This window comes from Anser brachyrhynchus (assembly GCF_964034855.1).
Source record: "Anser brachyrhynchus genome assembly, chromosome: 27".
Taxonomy (NCBI): Eukaryota; Metazoa; Chordata; class Aves; order Anseriformes; family Anatidae; genus Anser; species Anser brachyrhynchus.
Window position 1 is genome coordinate 3,017,039 of NC_137720.1, and position 27,931 is coordinate 3,044,969.

The 27,931-nt window shown below is 51.3% G+C and overlaps 1 protein-coding gene across 26 annotated transcripts in view; it reads right to left on the reverse strand.

The window, feature by feature from the left end:
• The window catches only part of NFASC (neurofascin), a 122,076-nt gene that overhangs the window by 70,500 nt on the left and 23,645 nt on the right, over positions 1 to 27,931 (reverse strand). For 12 of the 26 annotated variants that reach the window (XR_013942308.1, XM_080568793.1, XM_080568800.1 and 9 more), the window contains exon 1: positions 20,725 to 20,832. The exons of 1 other annotated variant lie outside the window; for it this stretch is intronic. The gene's annotated coding sequence lies outside the window, so the exon portion shown is untranslated. Of the gene's footprint in view, positions 1 to 20,008; positions 20,627 to 20,724; positions 20,841 to 27,931 lie in introns of those variants that run through there. 13 more of the 26 variants (XM_080568792.1, XM_080568806.1, XM_080568796.1 and 10 more) reach the window with 5 other exon arrangements.

Below are 27,931 nucleotides of genomic sequence, written 5' to 3' on the forward strand. Positions count from 1 at the left end.
GGGCGCAGCGGTACCCGGGCTGCGAGGGGGGCGACTCGGGGAAGGGGCCAAGCTCAGCTCCGTGCACCCCAAGCACCAGCAGCGGGTGCTGAGCAGCCAGACATGAATGGTTTTTCCTCATCACATTCCCCACGGCACAGAGGGACTCAGGACATGGTGGGGGGCAAGCCAAGGTAAAACAGAGGGCAAGCAAAAAGGCATGGGGTAGGCAGGCAGGGAGGAGGGCAGGGAGCAAGACCCTGCACCGGGGGGGCATCAACCCCCGTGAGACCCCCACTGCAGCACCGTTGTGCTCCCCCCAGTAACACCAGCGCAGATGCACCGTCACCGAGAGGGGCCTTTGACTCCGCAGGACAGCCTGTACCAGGACACGGGGACACGTGGGATTTTCCTTTCTGAATGGAGAGCTGGCAGATCGCTCCCCCCTCCCCAGAAACGCTTCCCGGGCCCACGCTTCCACCAGCTGTGGGTGGAAAACACTGAAAACTCGCTTTGAGCCGTCAGGTCAAAATTCCCATCCATTTCTCCGGTCCGAGACAAGAGAAGGGCTGAAGTTCTTCAATCCAGCCCTGACATGAAAAAATCCCCCAAATCTGCACCTCAGATCCTTTTCAGGCTCCTTCGCCCTCGCGGCGCATCCTGCGTTTCGCTGTTTTCCCAGTAGCAAGTCACAGCTTTTAAAGAGCCGGCCACAAAACGTCGAAGAGAGGTGATTTAATTAAAAAATGAGCACAGCCCGCATATGCATCCCAGTTCCTCTGGTAATTAGGAAACAGATGGGGGAAGGAGAGGGGGGGGAGAGGAATCTTTGTTAGGTTAATTGTTTGAAGTCACTAAATGAAATATAGGTGGCCTGATTTCCCTGGGGGACTGCACACAAACTTAAGTATAGACTTTTGCAGGGAATAAAAAAGGGGGTTTCCCCATGAAGGGCAGCAGAAGATTACGACTAATCAGGCAAGAACAGAAGCGATAAACCCCAGGAAAAAAAACAACAACAACAAAGCTCCCCTTTGTAGCTTCAGATGAGGAATTGACCAATCTGATCCACAACTTCATTACCATCTTATTAAAACACTATTTCCATTTTCCTGATTAAACGGGTGCGAGCAGAAAAGTCTTTGCGGTGCTGGCCGTCCTCCAGAGGCGGCGGTGCTAAGGGGTCAAAGCCCCGGGGGAGCTCGGGTGACATTTTTTAAGAAAACGCTTTGGTTTTGCTTCCCGGAGCCCGAAGGTGCCCTCCAAGGGCGCATCTTCCTCCCAGCTCGGATGTACCAAGAACCTGAATCTTCCTCCCAGCTCGGATGTACCAAGAACCTGATATTTTGGAGCAAACACAGCAATATCTCCACAGCTTTCCGGCTCCCCTCTCCCAGCACTTGTTATTACTGCTCGCTGGATGCCATATGCCAAGGGGTGCGTTCTTATCTCCGCAAACAAGAGGGCACAATCCTCCCCCCCCCAAAAAAAAAACAGTGCTCTAAAACTTCCCCTTTAGAGACAGTTACAGTTCCGATAACTGTAAGCCTCAGGCAGCTGATCAGTGTTACTTGTGACAGCTAATTTAATCACAAACCCAATGAAGTTCAGCCCAAATAAACCCCCGAATCCTTCCTCCCCCATCAAAGGGCATCGTAGGCACCACGAAACCGATCTCGGTCCGACTCCGCTGCCTGCGGTTCTCATTAAGCCAGAGTCGCTGCCGGGTTAATTACACGGCCAGCCCTGCTGATCCGGATTATTCAGATCGGGCAATGCCCAAGGGGAAGCCGGCGATCCCAAACAGCTTTCAAACCACGAGAAAATTAGAGGGGGGCTGGAAACGAGAAGGATAAGGGGGAAGTGCAATGGAACAATGAGAGCGGGACGGGGCCTCTGGATTTGAAACCCTAAACTCCATTCCTGCCATCCGATTAGTACTTCTGTCTCTGCTTTCCTCAGTACCCAGGCAATGCTTTCCTGCTGTCTGGTGAAATTAAAACATGATCCAGCCTCTCGTGGGGTAAACACTGAAGAGGCATAAGTAAAATCCGAGTTTAAGAGCTGAATTTCTTTTAATCTGCAAAGATGCCTGAGGCAGGTCCCGAGCTGACCCATCAGGATACCAAAGAAAATGAACACGGCGTGGGGCTACGCTGCAGAAACGGTGACCAGAGCAGCCTGCTGAGGACATCAGCAACATTTCCATGGCTGCTGTGGTTGTTCAGGCACACTCAGTCCCCGTGCCTGCCCAGTACCGAGAATTACGAGGTCTGGCCTTGCCAGTGTGCCCACCTCGTTTGGGAGCAGGGTTGGCTCCGTCTGCTCCTCCTGATGGGGCTGCGGCTGCCGCAGGCTGCAGTGTCCATGTGGCATTGCCTAGCGATGCTCCCAGGACACTTCCCTGACCCCAAATCTTGGCTGATAATCCCTGATCCTGACCTTTACAGCAGCACACTCACACGAGACAAATTGCTGAAGGTTTCCCATCACAGCAGAGGCTGTTGCTGGCGATGGGCACGCAAGAAGCACGTCAGGAGGCGCCCTGGAAGGGACACCGAGCCTGGCAGGAGGCGATGGCCTCAGCATATAGTGGTGGGTGGTCAGAAGCAGGGCGCGTTGCCAGCAAAAATTCATCCCTGCTTGATGACTGAAGCCACTGGGGATTAGCTCGGCCCAATATCTCTATTTCTTTAAGTTGCGGCCAGCGCTAGCTGCAGGCCTGGGAGATAGGGAATAATGAGGACAAACAGAGGCTCCCCAGGGAAGACGAGCCATGCTCTCTTTTCAGGATCCATGAAATCCCATTGATTGCTTACAGGCTTGTTCTGAGCAAGGAGAGTCCACTGTAGCTGGTTCCTCCTTCCCCCCAGAGGAGCCCAAAGAGGCTTTTAGAAGCCGTCACCTTTCAGGGATAATTAGCTGCCGGAGAGGGGCTGGCGGTTTGCATTCATGGGGTGAATGCCCACAAGTCAGCAGCGAGGGCAGGGAAAATCCTCAACTCCTTGCACAGACCTCACTTGGTGCTTTATCAGGCACTGAACATGCCCAGGATGGCAGCTGGGAAACGATTCTAGCTTAGCATAAAGCTGTTTATCAAACAAGATGCGTTTCTTGTTCCCTGAAATGGCAGCACACAGGAGCTAACAGAGCACTGCCTTCTGCTTGCTTAGCCGTGCAAACCTCCCGCAGTCACACAGGTCAAGTGTGGGGATCCTGCAAAGTTTCTGACCAGAATAAATTAACCAGATATCTCTCCTGTCTTTGTTGTGAAGGAAACCGCAAAGACAAAGCGGTTGTTATTTTCTAGTACTTGTACTTGGTGCAGTTTCTCGGTAATGCTTTCCTGCCTGCTGTCCCTCCTTATGGGGCTCCTCACAGAGTGCCATGATACAGAGAGAGCAGGAGGCACGAGGAAGGGGTGGGAGCACAGAAGGAAACCCAGGAATCTCATCTTACCCATAACCGAAGGCAAATCGTCTCCTCTCCTGCCCCAGCTCCTCTCCAGGAAGAAAACGCCTTTCATCTGCCTCATTAATACTTCAGGCTATATTCTAAAAACCCTCCAAAAGTCCCAATTAACAGTTTAACACATCTTCAGCCTGCTTGTGAGCCATGGCTACTCAGCTCCTGGGGTCCCGGAGGCAGCTATGCTCTCATTTCAGTGATCTTTTCTAGCTTAGAAACTCCTCACGTGCCAGCTCTGGCCGCATCCTGCCTGCACCCCTGGCTCCGTGCAGCACTCCCAGCTACAAGGCAGGACCAGCGGGTGCTTTGCACCCAAAAGGCGCTTGAGAACGGGGCTTTGGCCACAGCCCAGATCTGCGTTGGGGTGCTGAGGACGTGGGCTGAGCAGCAGGACAGGGCCCGTGCTCTCGTACCGGGTGGACTCGGGGCTGCGCTGCTGCAGCCAGCAGTGGTGGGATGGAGCCACAGCTGCCAGCGCCAGGCTATAATTAGGCACGAGCACATGCTGATGGCAGCCAAACTCCAAAAGCCTTTCTTTTGCCCTCTAGAGCCCGATGTTGAAGATGACTCTGGATTTGTCACAGATTGCGATTCAGAAATAGAAAGACGACGGCACACATTGCTCTGAGCTGCGCTGGGTCCCTCGGCACCGGGACAATTAGGATTTTACTCAGGTGTCAGATTCAGTTTGCCTGAGACCTGAACTGTGTTTATTCTAAAGACAAATCCCCCTCTGCAGCAAGCTCGCGAGCAAAGGCTCACAGCATCCCGTGGCCAGAGCCAGCCCGGCCGGCCCCGAACCGCCACCCCGTCCCCATATGACATCTGGCCAACGCTGCCCACCCCATTGTGGGAGGTAATTGCGCCGTGGGGCTCCATCTGCCTTCCCACATCTCAACATCTGCTCGGAATCAATAGCAGGGAGCATCGCCAGCGCAGCTCTGCGGACCCCGCTCTGCGGGACAATAGGCAGCGTCAGGCCGTGCTCTCACTGCACTTCTCTGCTCCCTGGCACGCAGCTCCCGTGGCTGTGCACGCACCACATCCCTGCTGCTTCCCCGTGCTGCTTCATTTTGCAAGAGATTCTGATTGAGAACCAGGATTTGCTGTAAATCAGTTGACATACGTTGGCTTGAGCCGGGCAAGGGCAGTATTTTAATGTACTCAGCAGCCACAAACTAAATGTTTTGTGCTAATCTAGTACTTTTAGAGAGCCGCCACGTTTCTTGACATGAGGAGAAACATAGGCCAGTCTCTGCAACATGGATAGTGGCTGGGAATTGGCACCCAGCTCATCCCCACCATGCCAGAATGGAAAAGATGACCTTAGCCTGCCAGGGCTGGGGAATGGGGCAATTTGGGACCTCGCGTCCCCAGATGGCTACAAGTGCACTGCCCTGGGCTGCTCACCCAGATACCCCATTGCTCCAGCAGCAGGCAGCATGAAGGCAAAGCCTCCCCCTGCACCTAGTGTGGGGCATCGCTGCTGGGGATGGCCAGGAGGTTGCAAAGGGGCACAACCACCCAGTGACGCTGTGCCCTGGTTTTGGGGACTGGCAGCTCTGAGGGTTTCCAGCACACCAGAGACCAGCTTGATTTTCTCCTGGGAATTCCCTCTGTCAAGCACCTCTGCCTGTTGCAGCAGAGGGAGCGCGGCGCATACACCCGACGTGACTGCACACAGCTACGACAAGCACTTCTCAGCCTCCAAGCCTCCGCTAGGTAGCATTAGCTCCACTGATGCTCTCTGCCACCACGAGCAGTCCAAAGCCTCCCTTAAGTCAAGTCACGCCACCCCTGCCTAAGCATGTCAGGGATTAGACACTGAAAAGTTCATTAGTGCCATTTCCCTGCTTATCACAGGCTGAGCCCAGCACGGGGAGGGGGGGGCGGCGTGGGCACGAAGGGCTGGTCAGCTGCGAGGACGCTGTCCCAGGCTGCGCTAAGTGGAAGTGACACGCTGCTGCTCGCCCTGTGTGGCGGCCGCGGGTGGCTGGAGCTGACGCTGTGTATGTGCTGTCTGTCTCAAACACGGGGATGACGCTAATCCCTGCCCATGATACGCGCCCGCTGGTCAGCGCGGGTTAAACACCCTCCTGCGACAGCAACCTGCTGCGTGGCTGCCCGGAGCGCTTCCCCTGTGGGATGCTGTTGGGGACTGGCTCGCTGCGCGTAATCACATTGATATCATGCAGCTGCAAGATAAGGAAATGGCGGATTACCGCACCCAGCTGGTCTAGAGAAACAAGAGCAAAGACACGTACGCAAGGCTTGTCTGGGAACTCTTGTGAGAAATCCCAGGCAATTAGAAACAATGATAGTAGAGGGCATACTGCCCTGGGAGTTATAGTTAGATTAGAAATGGGAACTAGCGGATAGAAGAATGCGGAACTAACAGATAGGGCAGTAGATGACGCTTACCAATAAGGAGCTTGGCTTTTGCAATATGTATGAGCTAATTATTCTGTACACGATAAAAGACAATTGAGCTATCCATTAAAGCTGAAGCATACTTAACACTCATATTGAGCGTTTGTGTCTTCCCTCCGTCAACAAATGGCGCCCGAACAGGCCTTGCTGGACGAGAACCCTGAACGAGTAAGCTGGAATTAGGCGACGGAGTATAAGGGGAAAGCCGGTTCTGACTACGTAACCTGGAATCCGCGGAACATAAGATTGGGGCGAGCAGAAGGCGACTTGGGAAGAGCGCCCGGGACGAACCCATAGCGGGTCCCGCCGGAACGCCGCGACTGGAAGCTTTGCACGGGGGCAATGGCACCGTGAGTAAGCATGGAGAAACAAGCGGCAATTAATTTACTTAAGTGCTTTTTAGAAAAGCGTAAGACACGCTTTGCACGGGGGCAACGGCACCGTGAGTAAGCATGGAGAAACAGGCGGCAACTGATTTACTTAAGTGCTTTTTAGAAAAGCGTAAGACGCCAGATATAGATTGTCATAAAGAATTACAGGGGTTAGTGGCCTATGGGGTGGCGAAGGGCTGCTTTGTTAACCCTGACACATTGTTTGAGGAGGATGAGTGGCGTAAGTTTGGTGATATATTGTTTGAGGAAATGATTAATGAGAATAAGACGGCTAAGAAGCTGGCAAAACCATGGCGGGCTGTTACGAACGCTTTAACGATATATCGGGTAGAGCAGAAAGTGGCAGCCGCTGCGACACAACGGCTGCGCAAAACGATGAGGGCAGATGAAGAGACCAATCCGTACCCCCTCCCTCCATCAGTCCGGCAATTCACTATGAAAGCCCCCGGGGGAGGGGAGGAGGGAGCACAACCCAGTGCGCCTCCTCTACCCCCGGCCCCCGGGGGAGGGGAGGAGGGAGCACAACCCAGTGCGCCTCCTCTACCCCTGGAAACTCCCGAGGGAGAGGCGGCAGGCGAGGGGAGACATAAGAATCCATTTTTGAAAGATATGCGACTTGAATCAGGGGGGTCGGAGAGAGCAGGACTCTGGGCGAAAATAGCAGGGGAGGCGTTACGTGAAGGTGATGTGGGGGCAGCGACAGAGCTTGTAGGCGCCTTCCCCGTGGTGTATTCTCCACCAGACGCCCAGGGCCAGATAACTGTTACTATGACAAATCTGGACTGGAAAATACTGACCCAATTGCGTGCCACGGTAAATGAGTCAGGAATACGTGGGGAGCCAACGAAACAGATGTTAGACTATCTGTGGTCCACTAACGTGTTGCTCCCCGGCGACATTCGTAATATCATGAAACTAATACTGACGCAGCATCAGATCCTGCTGTTTAATGCCCATTGGCAATCAGCTTGTCAGGAGGAAGTTGCGGTGCAACGTCAGCCCGGAGATCCATTATACGGGGTCACGCTGCATGAGCTTTTGGGGGTAGGGGAAAGGATTACTCAGGGACTGCAGGCTAGTCAGTCGCAGGTATTCGCCGCCCTTGCCCCCCTGCAAAGTGGAAAAGGACCTCACTCGTCGAGAAGACCTGCACTACGCTGCTATCGGTGTGACATCGCGGGTCATATGAAGAGGCAATGTGGGACGGCTAATGTGTGGTGTCCCTCTTGCCGATCTAATACGCATAATGAAACCGCTTGCCGGCGGAAGACCCAGGGAAACGGGAAGACCAGCGGGAACCGCCAAGCGGCTTTTCCCTCAACAGCGGCGGCAGCTGCGGAGACTCCAACCGAGACGAATCCTTTCACCTCCAACCAGCCACCAGAGGGAGCCTGGGGATTGGACTTGGCAACCGCAGTAAATGTGACTTTGATGGACAATAAGCCTGTTGGGGTGAAAACAGGCGTTATGGGACCTGTAAAAATTAATAATGAGCCTGTTGGAGCACTTCTGATTGGAAGGTCATCGGCGACATTAAATGGGGCTTTAGTGTTAACAGGACTTATTGATAAGGACTTTACTGGGGAGATACAAATCATGGTATCAGCCATGTTCCCTCCGCTACATATACCGAAGGGAACTCGATTGGCTCAATTGGTGCCTTTGCCACACTTGACTGAAAATGTTCCCCCACTACATAATCAATCACGAGGATCGAGAGCGTTTGGATCGACGGGAGGAATGGCGATGTTGACAATGGGATTGAGACAGAATGTGACCTCTCACACAAGGGGGTTCGAAGCTAATAGCAGCTATTGCGGGTACAACGACACCACCAACACCACCATGGGGGCATACGGGAACGAGTCAAGCACATGGCCAAGGCAAACTGCTAAGGCCTTACCACCTGGTATATTCCTGATCTGTGGAGATCGAGCCTGGCAGGGGATTCCAGCAAATGCACACGGTGGGCCATGCTATTTGGGACGCTTGACTTTGTTTGCCCCTGACCTACACAGTCAAGAATTGCGAAACATTACTCAACAATGGAAACGACGGACGAGACGCAGTCTCAAAAACTTTGGGGAGTGACTGCGATGACCAGGTCGAACTCTGGGGTCCTGCTGAAAGGTTCTTTTCAGCGGCACTTGTGCCTGGAGTGGCTGTGGCTCATGCTATGGCTAGTCTAGGGAAACTAGCTTGTTGGGCTGTAAAACAAGCAAATGTGACATTTGAAAAAAAAAAAGGAGGGGAGAGAAACTAGCTTGCACATTTTAGGTCTGTGAAATTTTGTGAGAATTTTTTCCTGCACTGGACAGTTGAGAGAAAAAAAAAAAAAAGGGTGGAGACTTGAAACTTGAATGTCCCTTCCAACTTTTATATTTAAAACAAGACTAGAAAATTGAAGACTGTTTTTCACCTGTACAAAGAAATATTAAAGGGTGGTCTTAAAATTTGAGCATTGGTCTGGAGAAAAACCATGGTGTTTGTTATGGACAATTAACTGTTAAAGTTATTGTAAGTTATCTGTATTTAGCAGAGTATTTTCAACGAGTGATCTGAGCTGAAATTGGAGACTATTAGTAGGTTATGTTTGGAAGTTTTAACTTCAATGAAGTAATTATTTGCTGTGAAAGAGACAAACATTGAATAACTGAACAAAGAGGGTGCAATATCTTTGTTTTTATGAGGCTCCTGAGAATAAAACCAACTGAAGCATTTCAATTCACTTGAATGAGAAACGTGTTTAATTAAAAGAGCCCAAGAAGACACTGGTATGAAAGGTAAAATCTCAGAGGTTGGTCAGTTAATGTGGCACACTTGCTGGTCACTTTGTAAAATGTAGATTTGAAGTACAGTGGTGAAAACATTAAATGTGACTACGCAGATACTCACAGAAATGGCCCAGGACCTGGACAGCCTGCGACACGCTGTATTACAGAACAGAGCGGCGATTGATTTTCTACTGCTGGCACAGGGCCACGGGTGTGAAGAGCTCGAAGGAATGTGCTGTTTTAATCTCTCGGACCATGGCGAGTCAATCCACGAGCAACTGAAATGGCTGAGAGACCACACCAAGAAGATAGTGGTCCAAGATAATTGGCTTGATGAACTGTTTGCAAATTGGTTTGGGAATATGGGGGGTTGGATATTGGGTCTGATAAAAGAAGGGCTACGCTTACTGCTAATAATTGTCCTAATTATAGTAGCGGCGCGAGTAGTATTTAGTTGCCTAATAAAAAGGCTCGAGCAGTTAACTAGTAGGGTTTTTCTAGCAACAGTAATAGCATGTGTAAGGTGTAATTGCCCGGATAGCTCAGTCGGTAGAGCATCAGACTTTATAAAAAAAAAAAAAAAAACAAAGGGGTCAATGCCACACGTGCTCCTTATTGCAATGCATCTCTTTGCTGTCATTATACAAACTATAATAGCATCCTTCCTTGCGCCAGGAGCCGCTCTGCTCGGCTGTGGGATCGACTGTGGAACGGACGCCCCTAGGTGCACCCCGAGCATTTTTCCTCGGAGGGGTCTCCACTCTCAGCCGCTCACCACGGGAGCAGACAAGGACCTCCTGAAGCTGCACACAAATTATTTTAAGTGATATTGTCTTGTGGTATGAATGAGAAGTGCAAGAGGCCTCTCTGCATGATTGTGTGATTGTGTGATTGTGCTGTGCGAGTAAGAAGCAGTATCGCTGCGAAGCAACATTCCTAGCGCTTAGTGGCTTGTTGACTGATGTAGATTCTAGTAGGCACACTACTTTACAATCGTAGTTCTGCATGAGATTTTTGACCCTGTTGCTTATTGTACCTTGCTTATTGCAGTGTGTGCGGTGATTGATAGAAAAATCTATAGAAAGCTTTTGGTTCAAAATAAAAACGGGGGAATTGTTGGGGACTGGCTCGCTGCGCGTAATCACATTGATATCATGCAGCTGCAAGATAAGGAAATGGCGGATTACCGCACCCAGCTGGTCTAGAGAAACAAGAGCAAAGACACGTACGCAAGGCTTGTCTGGGAACTCTTGTGAGAAATCCCAGGCAATTAGAAACAATGATAGTAGAGGGCATACTGCCCTGGGAGTTATAGTTAGATTAGAAATGGGAACTAGCGGATAGAAGAATGCGGAACTAACAGATAGGGCAGTAGATGACGCTTACCAATAAGGAGCTTGGCTTTTGCAATATGTATGAGCTAATTATTCTGTACACGATAAAAGACAATTGAGCTATCCATTAAAGCTGAAGCATACTTAACACTCATATTGAGCGTTTGTGTCTTCCCTCCGTCAACAGGATGCAGCAAAGCTCCCAGTGGCACAGGGGGGCTGCTGAGGGAGTGGGAGCCAGCTCCTCGCCCTCCCTGGGGGCAGCGTGGAGCTTGGACACCCCCCTGCTCCTTGCCCACAGGCACACTTCAGACTTCTCCCCATTTGCTGGGTCTGGCTGCCCGCAAACCCTCACACCCACAATAGACCCTGCAACCACAGGATAAAGTTGTATGGGGAAAACTGGGAGTTTCTCTTTTCCTCCTCATTAACTCCTCCTGTTTGAGGACGTTTTCTCCATAGGGCTCCTGCCTGGCCAGTTCACCCCAGTACACAGCAATGCTTCGACAAAGGATAAACCAGGAGTTTCTCTTTTCCCCCTCATTAACTCCTCCTGTTTGAGGACGTTTTCTCCATAGGGCTCCTGCCTGGCTGCTTCAACCCCAGTACACAGCAATGCTTCGGCAAAGTGGCTCAAAATACGTCTCCATTAAAAGGCAGCGACCTCTGCACAGCCAAGGGGCACCGTGCAGTGGGAAGGCCCTAGAAGCCCACCCCGTGTACCCCCTGGTCTGCCCTGTCCCACACGAGCACGCCAGCACGCAGACGTGGCCCACTTGTGGCACGGCACCTCCAGGCCCGCAGGGACCTGCGGCAGGGAGCAGCTGACTGCAGCAGAGCACGCCGCGTGTCAGTCGCCCCGAGATTTGTCCTCGGGACTGCACCAAGCAGCTGGTGACAGGCCATTCTCTGCACCACGGCCGCTAGGCCGCAGTAACTACAAAAATATCTTCAGTTCCTTGCCCACCAGCCCAGAGCGGATCCTGCACAAAGCCCCTGCTGTGAAAGCTGCACCGAGGCCTGTAAGGTGCCAGCACAGGGGCTGGACTCCCACCTCACCTCCTCAGCTCACAGCACATCACTTAAGGGGCAGTTTCAGGAAAACAAAAGGGCTGAGAAGAGAGAAGGCTGTCACCCCCTCTTTGTTGTTCCGTGGAACATCCCCTTTCTGCAGGGTCACACATCGTTACCCTCCTTTTACCTTAACCAGATGTATTTTTAGGAGGCCACGCTGTCACTCGGAGGACTGGTGGGGGAACACAGCCACACATCAGCAGTGCTTTCAGCAAGCGGAGGAAGCCCCATGAATTTCTTTCCCCCCCAAGGCATCCCTGACACCCACCTTGACATCAGCGGACAGAAGCCGACCTCACAAAGCGCAGGCCTCAGCGGCTCCCTCGCTGCCTTCCTGGGCCCAGCGAGCTCCAGCACAGCGCTGAGAAGGGGCCGTAAGTGGTGCTCGCAGCTCAGCACCACCCCGCTCCCCAGGCTGGAGCTCGCTCCATTCGCTCCCCCCCAGGCTAGCAATTCTGCTCGGCGGTGGCTCCTTCCTCCTGCTGCAGGACAGCCTCGCCGTGGCAGCACGTCACCTGCAGCAGGAGGAAGGCCACCAGCCCCCTGCTCCATCCTGGGGACAACAGCGGTGCATGTACAACAGACGACCACAATATTCCCAAGAGCCCAGATACCATGCAGGACTCTCCTGTTGGTTGCGGTGGTGGTTTTTCCGACCCCACAAAGATTATTTTGTAACATAACTCAACACGTTAATATCAAATTCCAGCAAACAAAATCACGTCTAAGGTGTAGCAAAGCAGGAGCTGGCCTACTAGAGGCTCCTGAGAACGAGGAAGAAGGTCCTTCAGCAGCGCGAGGAGAGGGAAATGCCATTTAAAACCAGACACCGCTCTGGCAAAGGCCAGATTGAATGAAGACTAAATAAGAGCTGACAAGCTGACATTTGAAAATGCAATTAGCTGCCTTGTAGAACCGCCCTGTTATCTTATTGTTAATTATATGTTTGCTCAGTCTAAGAGGCAATACATTTATTTAAAATTCACTCTCAGGCTCTCCTGCTTTGACTGGTCCCTTCAACCGAGGACTCCCGTCCTTCTCCCTCCCCACCCAAACCCTACCTCGTGGGTTACAGCAAGCTTGATTCCCACAAAAGGACCGTGCTATTGTGTGTTATGTAACTGCCATTACAAACATGATTTTGGAGAAGCGTCTATGGCAGCGAGTTAATTCCCAAGGTAGGAGGTGCTTGGGAACAACTGGATGCCAAGGAGAGAGCTGAGACTACATTAATTCCCCACTTACACATTCCCAGAGAGGTGCCAGCCCTCCCCAGAAGCAATGAGCCCAGTCCCTGTGCTGAATTCAAATAAACTCTTCCTGCAGCCACTTGATCTAAGTTCCGCAATCAGAGAATTATTTGTTATTACACAGGTCCCTAACTCCTCTCCTAATTGTGATAAAGATGTCTTTTAACCATATTAGTGCGATCATGGCCATTTTATGGACATAAATGTAATTCACATTTGTTTGTCTTGCAAGCCAAGCTAGGAGGAAGAAAAAAAAACATGCCAGCTGAGCAAACGTAGAGATCTCCTGAGTAAAAATCTGCCAGAAAGAAAGCAAAGGCTCCCCAGCTCCTCTAGCACTCACGGGAACTAGTCCCACCTCCGTTCAAAAACCAAAGCTGTGTAGGAAGTTTGGTCTTGGAGAGAAAGTATAGAGTGGTGAGGCAGATGAGGAAACAGCGGTACCCGAAATGTGACATTAGAGAGAAGCCTGCTGTACTGAGCTCCTGCCAGATTAGCCTCACAGCTGCCACCGTGGTCAGAATTCAGAAGAGGTCAGCCAAAACACATAGCCGCGGACGCAGCTGCTGATATAGCTGGGGAACAAAACTCTGTGGGCCTTGGCATCTGGACACCAGACCTGCCAATGGGAGATGTCAGACTGTGACGTGCAACAGGACTTTGAAGGGCTCTTTTACCGCACAGATGTTGTCTCATAATAAGAGCAGCCCCTGTATTTTTATATCAGTTCATGCGTGAATTAACTAAGTTTAGTTTTCCTGAGCACATGGAAGGAACCACTTAGTTTTGACAGAAAGTTCAGCCTTAGATATTTTAATATAAAATCCATATTCACTAGATGCAGCGGAAGGAGAAAATAAGATTATCAGTTTATTAAGTAGGTTGATTTGACACATATTTCCGGATGTTGTTCTCAGTGCATGTTCATCTGAATAGCTTCACTGCAGAGGGCATCAAATCCCACCTGGCCACACCATCATGAATTTGCAGTGGGAGAAGTGAGAACAAGCCACGACTTCAGTCCCCAGACATGCTGCAGGACTTGCAATTCGACTACGGAAGACTGCTCCAAAGGACAGTGCCCAAACACGGTCTGGGGCATGCCAGAAGCATCATGAAGGCAGGGCTGGCCTGAGAGGAGCTTCAGGGGTCCCGTGCATGCTGCCACACGTGCACGGCTACAAAGCCTCGGTTCTCTCATCCCCCTCCCTCCCACTGGCTTGCACACATCTGTGAGCACGTCACAGGGACTCGCACAGAAGCCAATGAGCTTGCAACAAGCAGGCTTTGTTGCTGGGTCTGCTGGGAATCTGAAAGCAAGATTTCACGAATCCTGACACCATTTAAGTGACAGCAAGAAAGAGAGCTTTTTCTGTGCCCTTAACTCAATAAGGGCACAGCTCAGCATACAGATGTGTCTTTATCAACTGCAGAGCCACGCCGTGCTGTTCGGCCTGTTAGTAACTCTCCCAGCTATCACAAACAGGGCTGTGTAATTAAATGCAAGGCGGCTCGTGGTACCATACCCTACTGAGGAACTGTTAAGAGCCTGTGGAACAAGATGCAGGCTGTCTCCAAGTAGTAATCAGCCAAATTTCTTTATGAAGAATGACATTTTTCACCACTCACATACCAGAGCACGGGCAGCTCCTCATTCATCGAGCAGACTACACAAAGCTTCCAGGGGCAACTCAAGAGTCAGGGCTGGTCTTCACTTTTTCAGCTTGTTGGGTGAAAAGGGAGCAATGTAATTTATTTCCCACCCTTCACCCATCCCACCCCCAGGCTGTATGAATATCCAATAAAAGCTACTTGACTGCCATGCTCATAACTGTACATCTATGTACATGAGAAAAGGTGCTCACGCTCAAAGTGACTCAGAAAGGGAGGCCTTTGGTTTGGTTCCTGCTGGTGGAAACCCTTAAGGCAGCAGGATCACAACACAATTCTGTTTGGAAGGGACCACAGCAGGTCATCTAGCCCAACCATCTGCTGAGAGCAGGACCAGCTATAAGGTCAGGCCAGGCTGCTCAGCTCTTTGCCCATACTAGTGATAGGACTAAAGGGAATGGCCTTGAGTTGTACCAGGGGAGGTTCAGGTTGGAAATGAGGAGACATTTCTTCTCAGAAAGAGCAGTCAGGCACTGGAAGGGGTTGCCCAGGGAGGTGGTGGAGTCACCGCCCCTGGGGGTGTTCAAGGAAAGGTTGGACGTGGTGCTTGGGGACATGGGTTAGTGGGTGACAGTGGTGGTAGGGGATGGTTGGACCAGCTGATCTTGGAGGGCTTCTCCAACCTTAACATTTCTATACAGGTCTTGAAAACACCCATCCAACAAGAGGGGAGGCACCCGGCCTCTCCAGCTAACCTCTTCTGCAACAGCATGCTTGAGAGGGAGGGGGCATTCCCCCCACCCCTACACCCATTTACCAGCACTTGTTTCAACCCATGCCTGTTATCCCCTCTCCCTCCCTCTCACGGAGGGTGCAGACGGAGCAGCAGCGAGCTCCCAGCACAGAGCTCAGCACCCTGGAGAGCGGCGGCCCCGCACTGCTGCGGCCAGTCCGGAGGTCCTGAGGCTCTGAGCCTTCAGACCCCCAGCACTCAAAGGGGTCCGAAACCACCCCGAGCCCCCTGCCTGCAATCCCAGCACCCTCCCTCCAGGTGGGACTGAGTTCCGGGCACTAAGGGCTCTTTGGGACCTTGGACTAAATGCTCGACCGGGTGACGCCGTGAAATCAAACCCCCGTGGTTCAGCTGGGAAAGTTGTCTTGTAGCCACATTCATGGGATTCTTGTCCAGAGGTTGCTTTGCTGACTTAACTTGAATTTCTTATAACAGAACATTTATTCACTTATCATCAAGTGATTTGTTGTCTTGAATTGTTTCCTCTGGGAAAAGCTCCGGTCAGGTCTTTTGCGTTCACTTCTCACTAATTCCCTGAGTAAATCATTCTTTAAACATCGTTCCTTGTTGAAATGAGGGGCTGGGATACTCTCTCAGGCTCATACCATCATGTGTGGGTTTGTGCATGTCCAACAAATATTTACATGGGAAGTGGAAATACTTACATCTTAACATCTTTTCTTAAAAATCTTTAAGAGCAGAGAGTGTGCATCCTACTTGTGCACCCAGTGAACACAGACAGCATCAGGACACCAAGCAAATTAAAAGGAGGGCTTGGATGCTTGGTCAAGAGCACTGCTCTTAGTAATGCCCACAATGCCAAAGCTGCTTTTCCTCCGTAAGGACAAACTATAAAATACGGAGGAAAAACATTAAGGCGCTAACCCTTTGTTTGGTAGTTTCCCCATTTTTTGAGGCCCTGCATTCTGTTTTTAACTTAGAGATACTCAAGATCATTGGAATAATTAGGAAAAGTAAATATTTCATAGCAGGAAGGGGGCTTTGCTGCATTTTATGTCAGATTGAAGGAGAATCCTATCCACCTCACAGCTCACACTGCAACTGCCAGCCCTGCCCATCCATGCCAGGGCATTTCAGGAGGAACAGAATATGCAGGCTGACAGGGAGACAGTATCACGCTTGCTGTGACTTAGAAAGTCTGTAGGAACCCATCACTCCCCATGCTGGAAGCCTGCAAAATCTCCTGTCAAGGAGGCATGAAGCGGGAGAAAACCTGCCAGGAATTCAAATGAACCTCCAGGATGGAGCAGCTTGCATCGAGGCTCTGGGTTATGCTCTCTGTAAGGATCAGTGCTGCTTCCAAAGGTGGCAGAGCAGCATCTAGGACAGCTGATGCTAGGTAAATATCAACTATACCTACGTCAGGCTTTGAACACGAGATTATTTGTTGCCTGTGACAAAGAAGAGCAGTGCTGCAGGAGGCGAGTCCATCCCAGCCCGCATGGGCCTTCACGTATGAACCTGGCAAAGCCTCCCAGGTGCTGCTGGAGTCACCGAGACTTAAGGTGCTTGGTGCCACACTAGACTGAACGTCGACTTTACAAAGCAACCTCTTTACATCATGGATACTTCTCTGGCAGCCCTAGAAGTAGGCAGCCCTCAGATTAGACTTAAGTGAGTAGCAGAGGCAGAGCAATGCTATCAAAGGTCCTCCAGGTGCTGCTTTTTGTAGCAAAGCCTCCGATCCCTCCCTGAGGCCTAGGTCCTGCTCCTTGTCCTGCTTTGCCTGCAGTCAGGGCACGGTGCTTTGCTCTCCTGTGCCCTTGGGCTGGGCTCTGTAAGCTGCATTTCTAGGGAGCAGTGAGGACAAAAGGACCCCCTTAGCAGCTGCTGCAAGAGGATGGGACGAGGTCCCCAGGACTGCAAACTGAGGAGAGGAAAAGAGGCAAGGCAAAGACTTGTCCCTGCATTTCATCCTTGGGAACTTGTACCTGGTTTAGCCATGCAAAACCATCTCTATTTGTTCGGTTGTTAATCCTTCGTCTCCTATCTCATTGACTAGGAATTGTGATCCTCATAAGCAGGGCTGAGGTCTAAATCCTCCTCTGTTTTAATCCATAACAACACAGCAAGGTTTCTTTCAGTTCTGGCTTTAAAAAAAAGGGGGGGGGGGGGGGGGGATTATTTAGCATAACAACAACTTCAAGCATGTTCATTCTGAGCTGGGTCTTTAGAATTATGTAACAACTATCCTGGATAGCAAAGGCAAAACAAATAAATAAATAGAAGTTTTTCCCTCTGCTGAAGCAGGTCATAAAGAGAGCAGAAGTCATCCAACAACATTTGAAATAAAGAAAATGGGTTCTGAAAGGAGCTACCCATGGGGCAGGGAGACAAGCTAGACCTCTCTGACAAGCTTTGCTAAAGCCTTTCAGAAACTGTACCTGGATACAGCGCTGGGTTGGGGCTGCCTGTTCAGTTTTAAGACACAAGGGAATGTTTTGATAAGGGCAAACTAAACCCAAGGAAGTAAAAAGATTCTAAGGGGAAGCACCAGAGTTAAAGTTTCCCTCTTGAATTTTTAGAAGCCGCCTTCCAGGTTCTGCTTCTATTCAAATGAAAACCAATTTTCTATATATGACTCAGATAAATTAATTGTAAACAACTGTAATGGATTTAAATCCTCGTGATGTAGCTGCATTCGTATTTCACTTGCACAAGCCGCCCTCTGCATCCACACAGAAACCAGGCAATTTCCCATCTCTCTGAAGCCCCATAACAGTACAGCTGGAGGAGCTCTGCCTCGCCGTTCAGGTTTATCTACGTACGAGGTTAAGTGCTGATGAGATTTGATAGCCTGACGCTGCAGAGACAACTACATTAAAACCCCATAAAAGTCAACACACACACACTAACTGTGCCGAGAGGGAAGCTTCAGCAGCTCCTGCTGGAGTCTCACAGCTTCACATCAGAACCGCAGAAGTGTCCCGGGGATCCGGCTGCTTAATTTCCCCAGGCACCTCTAACAACCCGAAGTGCGAACCCTGCACTTGTGGGCTCCTGCTTGCCAGAGCACACCAAAAGGAGATGGAGCCACAGCCCTCTGCAGCTCTGCAGAACTCGTGCAAGCCTTCGCTCTGCCTACAAGTCTCAATCTCTTGTTAGGGACACCCCATAATCATCACATTTCCGCTAAGTGGGGTTAAAGAGATGGCAGGAAAGGATTCAAGGTACTTGGCGGACATGAATAATTCACTCAGCAAGCCTTGTCCCAAGGACACAAGGTCACCTGGCCAGGCCAAAACCAGAGCACTGGAAGCAAGGATTGCTTCAGTGGAAATTTCAGCTCCTTTTTATCATCTCTTTACCATTCCCCATCAGCATACGAGCTCTGCAGCAGCAAAGGCCTTTTTGCTTCTTGTCTACGTGCATTCTTCCTTCTCTCCCAATCCCCTCCACGTGCAGCTCTTGGTTTACAGTCAGGCTCAGTCCCCAGCACGTTACTGCTCACACCTGGGCTCAGCACCTTCCCCAGCCATCCTGCACGGGCTGCGCCTGGAGGCTCACCCACAGGATTCCCAGCCCTCCTTCATTTAGGGGGTACAACCACACCAAGACCTGCACGCAGGGGCTCCGTGGAGTAGCATCCCCACAGACAGCTGTCAGGAGCACAGATACGAAGGATTAGGCCTCATTTCTTGCTATTCTAGTTAAAGCTACCCGACCATTCCTGATGCCTGTGCACTGCAGAAAGCCTCAGCAGTGGCACTTTGCCAGCGGGAGCATCGATTATACACAAGACCCACAAACACGAAGACAATTAGATCACAGCTAGGCAAATAATTCATTATGAATTAATACCATTTGAGAGCCTGGGATATTTTCCATTTAATCATTAGCTGTGAGACGAAATGATTGGATTGACTGACTTGGTTTAAATCAGATCCCTAGCCACAGCCAAGGCAACAAAACCGAGGGAACATCGCAGCCTCCGGTAATCTCCGATGGGACTCGAGGGGTGATTTTGGAGCTCTGTTGTCCCGATAACCAGCACTATCACACGGCTTGAGCTCAAGTGAGACAAAGCCAGTCCCTAGACCTCAACCCCTGCAAACAAAGTCCATTTTCAAATTTCACAACTTGAGCCCATCTTCGTCAGCTGACGAGACCTCCATGCATTATTTATGTTGCACTCATATTACAGCTACACAAAAAAAAAGGAAAGTCAGCAATGGCCTGGCCTAAATAGAAAGAATGTGATGCTGAATTTGGGCAGTTATCTTTCAGGGTAGGCCACGCAAAGAACTTTTCTGGAAACAAAGCACTCACGCTGACAATCAGTGTAGCTGCCTGCCAAAGGGTGGACATTTTACAGAAACATGGTCAACAATAAAGGAGTCGGCATCTCAATAAAAGTCACTGGATTCTTGCTTTTGTCCTGAGCATCTGACAGGGGCACCCCAGAAACACTGAAATTGCCACAGCATCCATCTTAAGACAGTCAGGCATCGGGGCTGGGTTTCAATATTCCAGGTTTTCTGCAATATGTGCATCCCCCTGGCCTTTTATATGGCCTCCCAAAAAGCAGCCAGAAACATCTCTGGCTGAATTGCAGAAATGCCCGGTAACCCACATGCGATTCCAGAGCTCCGACCTTGAAAACAATCTCAAAGACAGCATTCGAAAGGAAAAAGAAAAACCGACCCAAGCGGCGAGCCTCACGTGGCCTTGCCCAGCTTTAGGAGGAAGGGGATTTTCTGGAGAAACCCTCCCTCGATCCCCCCATAGCCCACGTAGCGCACGCCCCGACCGCAAGCAGAGGCCTCAGCGAGGTGCAGGCGTGCATCCTCCCCGTGCCCCATCATCCGAGGAGCAGCCGAGGCCACCTTAGGAGATGCCACCCCACCGGCCGGTGCCTCCTTCGGGCCCAGGGTGCTCCCACCTCAGCCACACACTCCCGGCAGACTTTTCTTCGGCCTCTGCAGGTCGTCTCTGAGCATTTCCCGAGGACTGGGAGCAGCTGAACCGCCAGCACAGCCGGAGTACAAATGATTCAGCACTTTCCCCACCTCCAGGAGCCTGATCGATAGCAGCGAGCCCTTCTGCAGGCGCAGCCCGAGCATGCGGCCCCGGAGCATCCCCAGCGCTGCGCCCCGCGGGGCCGGCTCCATCTCATGCAGCAGCAGCAGCGCAGCCCAGGTGCTGCCACGGAGGCCTCATGGTGAGGCCGGGGATGCGTTTTACCAGCACAGGGGGGTTTCAGAAGGAGGACACGAATGCGGCCCCAAACGCAGCGGGAAGGAGCAGGGCGCAGCATCCCCCAGGAGATTTTGGGGCCGAAACTTGCCCCGTCACACCAAGGTCCATACCCCAGCTGCATTCCCCTGCCGGCATCCTGTCTCCCCGGGCCGACCCATCAGGGTTTTAGCACACACATACACCATATCATGACCCAAAAGCAAAAATCCCATCACACACCCGAGCCCAGCACCCAGCTCCCCCCGCATGCGGCTCTGGCCCATTTCTGGGAAACGGGGAAAAAAAATGGGGGGACCCAAACCTGTGATGTGGGTGTGGGGCAGAGGATCCCCCCCCCCCCCAGCCCTGGCCGTGCCCTGGGGGTGCCCGTGCCCAGCACCCCCCCGGGGCCCCCCTTACCTGCTCCGGGAGCGCCGGGGCTCGCCGCAGCCGGGGCTCGCCGCGCCGCACTGCGCGCTCCCGGGCGCGGCCGCGCCGCACTGCGCGCTCCCGGGCGGCCGAGCGCGCCCCCGAGGAGGAGGAGGAGGAGGAGGAGGAGGCAGGGAGAGAGGGAGGAGAAGGGGAGGGATTTCTTAGCGGCGCCGTTAATTAGCACCTGCACCTCCCCGGCTCCGGCTCTGCCCTCCCGGGCACCCCAAGCGCATGGGGGGACTGGAAAGGGGGGTGCCGGGCTCCGGAGCCTTTTCGGGAGAAAAATCGAGTCCTTCCGAGAGCGGGGGGTTACCCAGGTGCGCGGCTCCCTCCCTGCCCCACGGCGGGTGCAGAAGTCCCGCAGCTTGGCTGGGGGCACGGCTGCAGCTGGGGGCTGCCTGCAAGGCGGCGTGCCCCCGCCGGGTGCCAGGCTGCTGTCAGCATCGCAGCCCTGCCATCTCTTCGGTGAGCTGCTCATCAGAAACGTCAGCTTAATTAAAACCTCCCCCCGTCTAGGAAAGGCTCACAGTGGGACCTGCCACTTCCCTCGCCATCCCCATTACGGGATTTCATTACAAATGTCCTGATGAGGTTGGGGAGCTTCAGTCCAGAGCACCACTCTCCTCCTCGCTGATTTAGCTTGTCTTCTAGACAACATGCCTTGAACATGCTGCCGCGCATCATGTCTTTGAGCCCTTTATGGGGTTTGTCATGAAAAGCTTTGCCCAAAAGACACACTTGCGTTTACACACGTTGCTATCCCATGAACATCAGTGAAGAAATCACCTGCTAAGTTGTGTGTGCGTCCTACAGGACCTCCAGAGGAAAGGGCCTTCCTCTGGGGGCTGGGCAACGAGCTGCAGGCTGCAGTTTTACTATCGGGTAGTGGACACAATCATACAAAACCAGACCCAGAGAGCAGGTGCTGCAGGAGAGCAGCGGCCCAGCTGATATAAATTAAGGAAGATAAATTAATTAAAAATAACTAAGCCAGTGCAGAGCAGAGCTCCAAGCACCCAGCCCCAGCTGCCAGGAAACAGAGGCAAAGCCAAACCACACGGCAAAGGAAGGAGGGATCAGCAGCAAAGTGCAACACAAGTGGGCTTTTAAGGCCCTTTCACTATTAAGGTCACTTAGATGCAGGCTTACCTCCCTTAGGAGCTGCTGAGCACCGCTGGAAACATTAGATATCACCACACTTTGCCATTTCTGCCAGGATCCCATTGTACAGCTATATTTAGGGCAGGAATTTGTGAAGTCATTCTTCAGGAGTTGCCTTTTAAGCTGTGTTGAGTGCTTCTCCAAGACGCTGATTGCTGCTAGCTCCAGAGGGGTTCGAGGGCATGCTGGGCTTCATAGGAGCTGCTCCGAGCCATCCAAAATTTACCTCTTTGCCTTGTTCTTACAAGTGTCCCATCCCGTTAATGGTGTTGGTTGCAAAGCAGCCTGCTGTGAAGGGACTGAGGTATTCCTCCTTGGTTTTGGAAGTCTCTTTGCAGAGAATTTGTGAAGAATCCTAGCAGGAGGAAAGCACTGCCTGCCTCCATCATGCAAATAATTCTTTGGGGTACGAACCAAAGTTTGTTCACTCTTTGTAGCTACCTCAGGGAGGTGCACTGGAAGAAAAGGTGAGCTGAGCTCTGATGAAAAGCTTTTTTTTCCTGATGTAAAGAGATTGCATCCTGCACACACAAGACATTTGTGACAGCTAACAATTAAAATTAGCACGACCCTAGGCCCAGGTTCTTGGTGTTTCCCAGCAAGCATTTGGTTGAACTAGGAGGACATCCCTTACCAACAGAGAGAGACATATGTACAGCAGTTATTGAGCCAGATCTTCCTGCAGGGCAGATCCCAGCCGTGGCAGGCTCTGACGCAGCAGTGGTGTGCTCCCTCCTTGGCTCTGATCCTTGCCAGATCCACTCTGGGTATTTGCCTTCGCTCTGGAGCTCCTGGTGGGTTCCTCTCTTTGCCTTCTCCCTGGAGATCCACTGCAATCAAATTAACAGGGTTAACCAGGGAAAGGGGAATGTAGAGAAATTAGATGAGTTCCTCTCCTCCAACCAATCTCTCTGAAGAGAATATTGATCAGCCTTAAAGCATTTGCACTTGGAAAGATGGATTTGTGTGTGCCCTACTGTGACACCCAAGCCCTTCAGGAAAGGCTGGTGATGGATGCATGTCCCAGGCACTTTGTTTTAATGGAACAGCAGCCCCTCTTGCCCCTAGGACATAAATCATGGTTGCAGCCAGCCTGTGCTTCCCCAGTTGCAAGCACAGGACACAAAGCCCTTCCTGTCAGTAGCTACACCAGCACTGGCAGTGGTGCCTTGCCTCGTTAATGCACCTGCAATTTTTTTTTTTCCAGCATTGGCGCAGAGGATTTAAAATCTAGGCTACAATTTCAATACTCCCATTCCTTTTATTTGCTAAGCCAGAGCAAACATGCGGGCCCTTTCAATGCAGCACAGACTTTGGACTCGACCGTTTAAGAGGGGAAGGGATCCTTCTGCTCCGAGCACCCGGTTTCAGAGACCTCAGCCCTCACCTTCCAGCAACGCCAAACCTCTGCAACTGCAGCAGGATGCAACCCCCCAACCTGTTGCTTCCAACCCCCCTGGTGCTGGTGGGCGATGCTCAGCGCCTGCCCCCGGGCGGTGCTGAGCCCAGCCCGGCTCTGCGGTTCGCTGTGCGCTGCTGCCATCTGCTGCTGCCGGCAGACCGGCGTTTTCTTTCCTCTCCAGGACGGTTGCATTCAGCATACACAAAGCCCCGCAGCAGAACACAGGGGTGTAGGGCAGCCCTAAGTCCTGCCCCAGAGCCTCTTGCAGATCCCCTGTTGTGGGCGCACTGGGAAGGGTCCGCAGCAAACTGGGACAGGAGCTCCCCCATTCCCTGCAGAATTCCCTACTCGTCAGAAAAGATGAGTTTCTTGGTGCTGGATTGAAGCTTTCTGTGTGCACAAGGCAGGCACAGAAGAGACGGAAGAGAAAGCAGGACAAGTTTTATGGAAAAGAAAGCAGGGCAAGTTTTATGGCCCCAGTAAAGGGGAGAACCAGCAAACCCGAGCTAGGCCTGTTGCTGCAGGGAGCTGTGGCCAAGCAATCTTCCCCCTTTGCTAGGCCCCCGTGTCACCCCGATCCCCCGGAGCATTTCAGCCGATTGCTCTCCTTGGAGCGGTGCAGGGACCGGCTGGGTTTGGTTTTTGCTGTTTTCTGGGCTCTGCAGGAGCAGCCTCCACCTGTGCCCGTCCTCCTCGCTCAGGCAGCCTCCAGCGCCTCGCTGGTGCTCTCCAACACCTCATGCACTGAGCAGGTGTACTTCTGTGGTCAATCTTTAATTCTCTCCTGTAGGGCCTCCAGTACTCAAACTGATAACAAAGAACCACAGCTGCCTGTTGGGAAGGACGATTTAATTTCCAAGACTTTACATGCAGGAAGCCCTGGAGCAGGGAAAGGAGGCTTCTGGGCTAAACTGGGTGCCAGCTGGGGAAGTGCTCTGCACCCCATGGAGGGATTTACGTGGTGTCAGCCAGGCGTGCTCTAGCCTTATTTCCAGGAAAAGGTTTCATTCTACCTTTAGTTCCACAACAAAAGGTCCTTACGACTGTGCACATAAGGATCTGCAGAGTTTGCAGCCCCGGGCTCGCAGCTCCTGACCTGACGGGGAGCCACTCGGTGGGACGCTGGCTGCAGGGAGCCTGCTGGGGCACCCAGGGGTGCTCACAGCCTGGCGAGGATCACACTACTGCCGGCACCGCTGAGAGCAAAGCCTGCTGCAGACAGGCAGGTAGGCAGCCACCAGGCCACTGAGTTGTCTCTGGTGCACAGCTCCAGGCGTTCCCAGGGACTTCTGTGTCTAACACCGGCTCGCTATGAAATATTAAGCAGCTCTATGTGAACAAAGCTTTGCTCTGATCCTGCTCTTTCCAGACAGATTTCAAGATCACAGACACAAGAGCCCAGCATCCTTCCCTCTCTTGCCCCTAGAACTTGACCTTCTGGGGCCAGGCAGGGTGGCATTGCCCCCAGCTCAGTAGCGTCACACCCCATAAGCAGTTTACAGACTTGAGGAGCACTGAATTCTTCCCTTTACTCATTTATTGCCAGCAGGTTAGGAGTTTGCTCAGCTGGAAAAGTCTAGGCCTGCTTGCCTGAGCTTACATCTCCTTGATTTCCAATATGAGCCCACTGCTCTTTAGGCAAGAGGTCAGTCATGTTGCTCTGCCATAAAGCCTAAGATGATTTCCAGCACTCTCCCGATGGCAAATTTAAAAGATCATACTTCCTGAAACACCTTTCTACAACTATTTCATGCCGTATCCATGTTCTCCATTGCTTAGCATGAAGAATAATATAATTGCTTTTGTTTTCTCTCATCTGATGTAGGAATTGTTGGCCCAGAGCACACGTACACAAATATCTCTTTACTCCTGCAGAAGTCAGGCTGTACCTGTCAGAGCCTGGGAAAACCTGCGTGGGAACCTCTCCTCAGCCAGAACTGAATCCCATGAACATGTTCAATGCACTACGCCACTAGATTGCAGCAAAACACCAATTTCTGCTGCCAGCACGCCTGCTGGATGGGAGCAAGGAGCAAACAGAGCAGCTGAAACATCTTGCAGTCACTCAAGCAAAAACGTAGGTGAGAAATCCTGCAGAAAGCAAGCCACGGGGAAGGAAATCACTGCCTTTAGGATGCCCATAACCCCCAACAATCTCTCCCTCGCCCACTCTTGGGCTGGAAGCACATCCCATCGCTGCAGCAGGCAGCACCGTGCCCCATCTCAGCCAGTTTGTCCCAGGCACTGCGGTGACACAGAGGTAAATGTCCCGAGCCAGTCCTAGTGAAACCAGGCCACGGTTTTATACTGAGCTTGCACAAACATTTGGCAAAGTTGAAACTTGGCTGTGAATCCTTCAAGGAAGAGGTGACCTGGGAGGAACTGATGAGCTGACAAAGACAGCGTGGTCCTAGAGCCAGGGGGACCATCAGGCATCAGTGCCTGTCCCCAGACCACTCTTCTGCAGTTTCCTTTGCATAACCCAGCACATTCAAAGAGCAAACCCACAACCAAAAAAAAATAATAAAAAAAAAACCTGCTGTAAGGAACCTGCTTTGGCAGGGGGGTTGGACCCGATAATCTCTCGAGGTCCCTTCCAACCCCTACAATTCTGTGATTCTGTAACCAAAGGAACACTTCCTAGGGGCAAGTTTGGCTATATATTAATCAAGATCTCCTGCATTTCCACCACAGCCCCAGACGGCCCAGAACTTTTACTGCTATCACCAGCCCAGCAGATTTCTCGTGATTACAAGAAACTATTTTACAGTGTTGTCTGGAAGGAAGACATTTAGATGTGCAAAACATTCATTAATCATGAATAATTAATAATTAACAATTATTATTTAAAATACCAGGGCAGGAAAAATCCCGGTGTGGATATTTTTGATTTATAAATGCCATGCTTTTAATTAAAAGAGAGGCAGCATAATCATCAGTCAACTGTTTTTTAACAACGAGCAGCCTGGGCTTTGGCTGCTAGATGCCCTAGATAGAAAAGGGCAGCAGTTCTGCTGGAGCAGTGAGAAGTTTCAAGCCTGAAGGATGTGCCCTGGTGGAAACATCAAGTCCTGGGGGGGAGCCTTAAAGGATTTCTCATCATTTAGGCCATCACTCAGATAACCACTGCCTTGTCCCCAGCGCCTTCCAGTAGATGTGCCTTTAGAGGAGAAGTGTCCAGCTGGATATACTGTTTGGCACACGGCGGTCGTAAAGCAACCTTGTTCTGGGATTAGTGGGAAACTCTGCATAAACCACAGATGGATTAAAAGGTACAGAGAAGACAGCAGAAGCAACGGACAATAGGGTAAGGCCCACATTGAAGTTGCTCAGGGACTTAATGCCAGGAAAAACAAGGAAGGGAAGAGCGAGGGAGGCATGGTAATTATTCAGGCTCACACAAAGTATTTGGCTTCCTTCTTTATATGGCCATATCTAAACAAAACTATTGCTCATGGGACTCGATCAACACTCAGCAGTGTTTCTGCTTGACTTGAAAACACCCCTCCTGCTGAATATCCTTTTTATATGAAAACAAACAACCAAAAACCCACAAAATTTCTGCAGCCCTCCCTAACCAGGCAGTGAGCTGAAACAGATTCCGCTGCAGAAAGGCTTTGCTGCCAAAAGCACGAATGCCCTTTCAGGGTCACCCTCTTTAAAAATTGAAGTCCTCGCTGAAGAGCAGCAGAGCACATGAAACCACAGCTGTACCCCATGCCTCGGGGTCAGCTTGGGGGGTGGAGAGAAGAGCCCGGGATGTATATTGGGTCTCTCCACGTGTGCTTACACCCTTGTGATCCAGTTCATCCCTCCACATCGGTGTGTCCTGCACCCCACGCTTGAGAACTGCTCTCACCAAGCATGGGTGACACCACTCTCCTCTTGGGTGCTTCATGGGCTATTCACAGTGTTTGAGAGCCTGGTGAATTTGTTAACACCTTCAAGTCATCAGCCCTATAACATTTGCCCTACTCAATAGCTGAAGAACAGACTTTTATCCACAACATCAGTCTCTCTCCTTCCCTACTGGTCTACCCCTGAGCTCCTCACCATGCCCTGTTACAGGCGCATCACTCTCTTTCAAGCAGCATCTTCAGCCCTCCAGGCAAGAGGCTCACAAACCAACGGAGCACTCAACCTGCTCACCATTTTGTGTGGCTGGAGGCAGCAGAGTGACATGAGCACACAGCTGCAGAGCTTGCACCAAAGCCCGTATATAGGTTATTGGTTAATTAATCAATAGGCTTGATCCTTTTCAGACACTTACAGAAACTTGCCTAAGCAGAGCAATTAGTGTTGGGTGGGTTTCTCGTACCTATATTCCCAATTAGATTATCAGTGATGGAGAAGCAGCTGCAGGCTAGGTCTCTTTAGCATGGAATAGCTTGTAAAAGGAAGGTCACAGATCCATAATGCTTGTTTTGCAGGTGAACAGCAGCATCCTATACTGAGAGGTAATAGAGGTCTTTTGTACAAAGAATTCCCACCTGAAATCCTAGAAATCATATAAGTAGACTGCATTAGCTACACATCATAAATATTGATGCTGTTGCTAAGGGGAAGGAGGGTTGGGTTCAATGTTAATGGACTGATGTTGGTATGCTGAGAACACTCTAGGGAGCAAAAGGG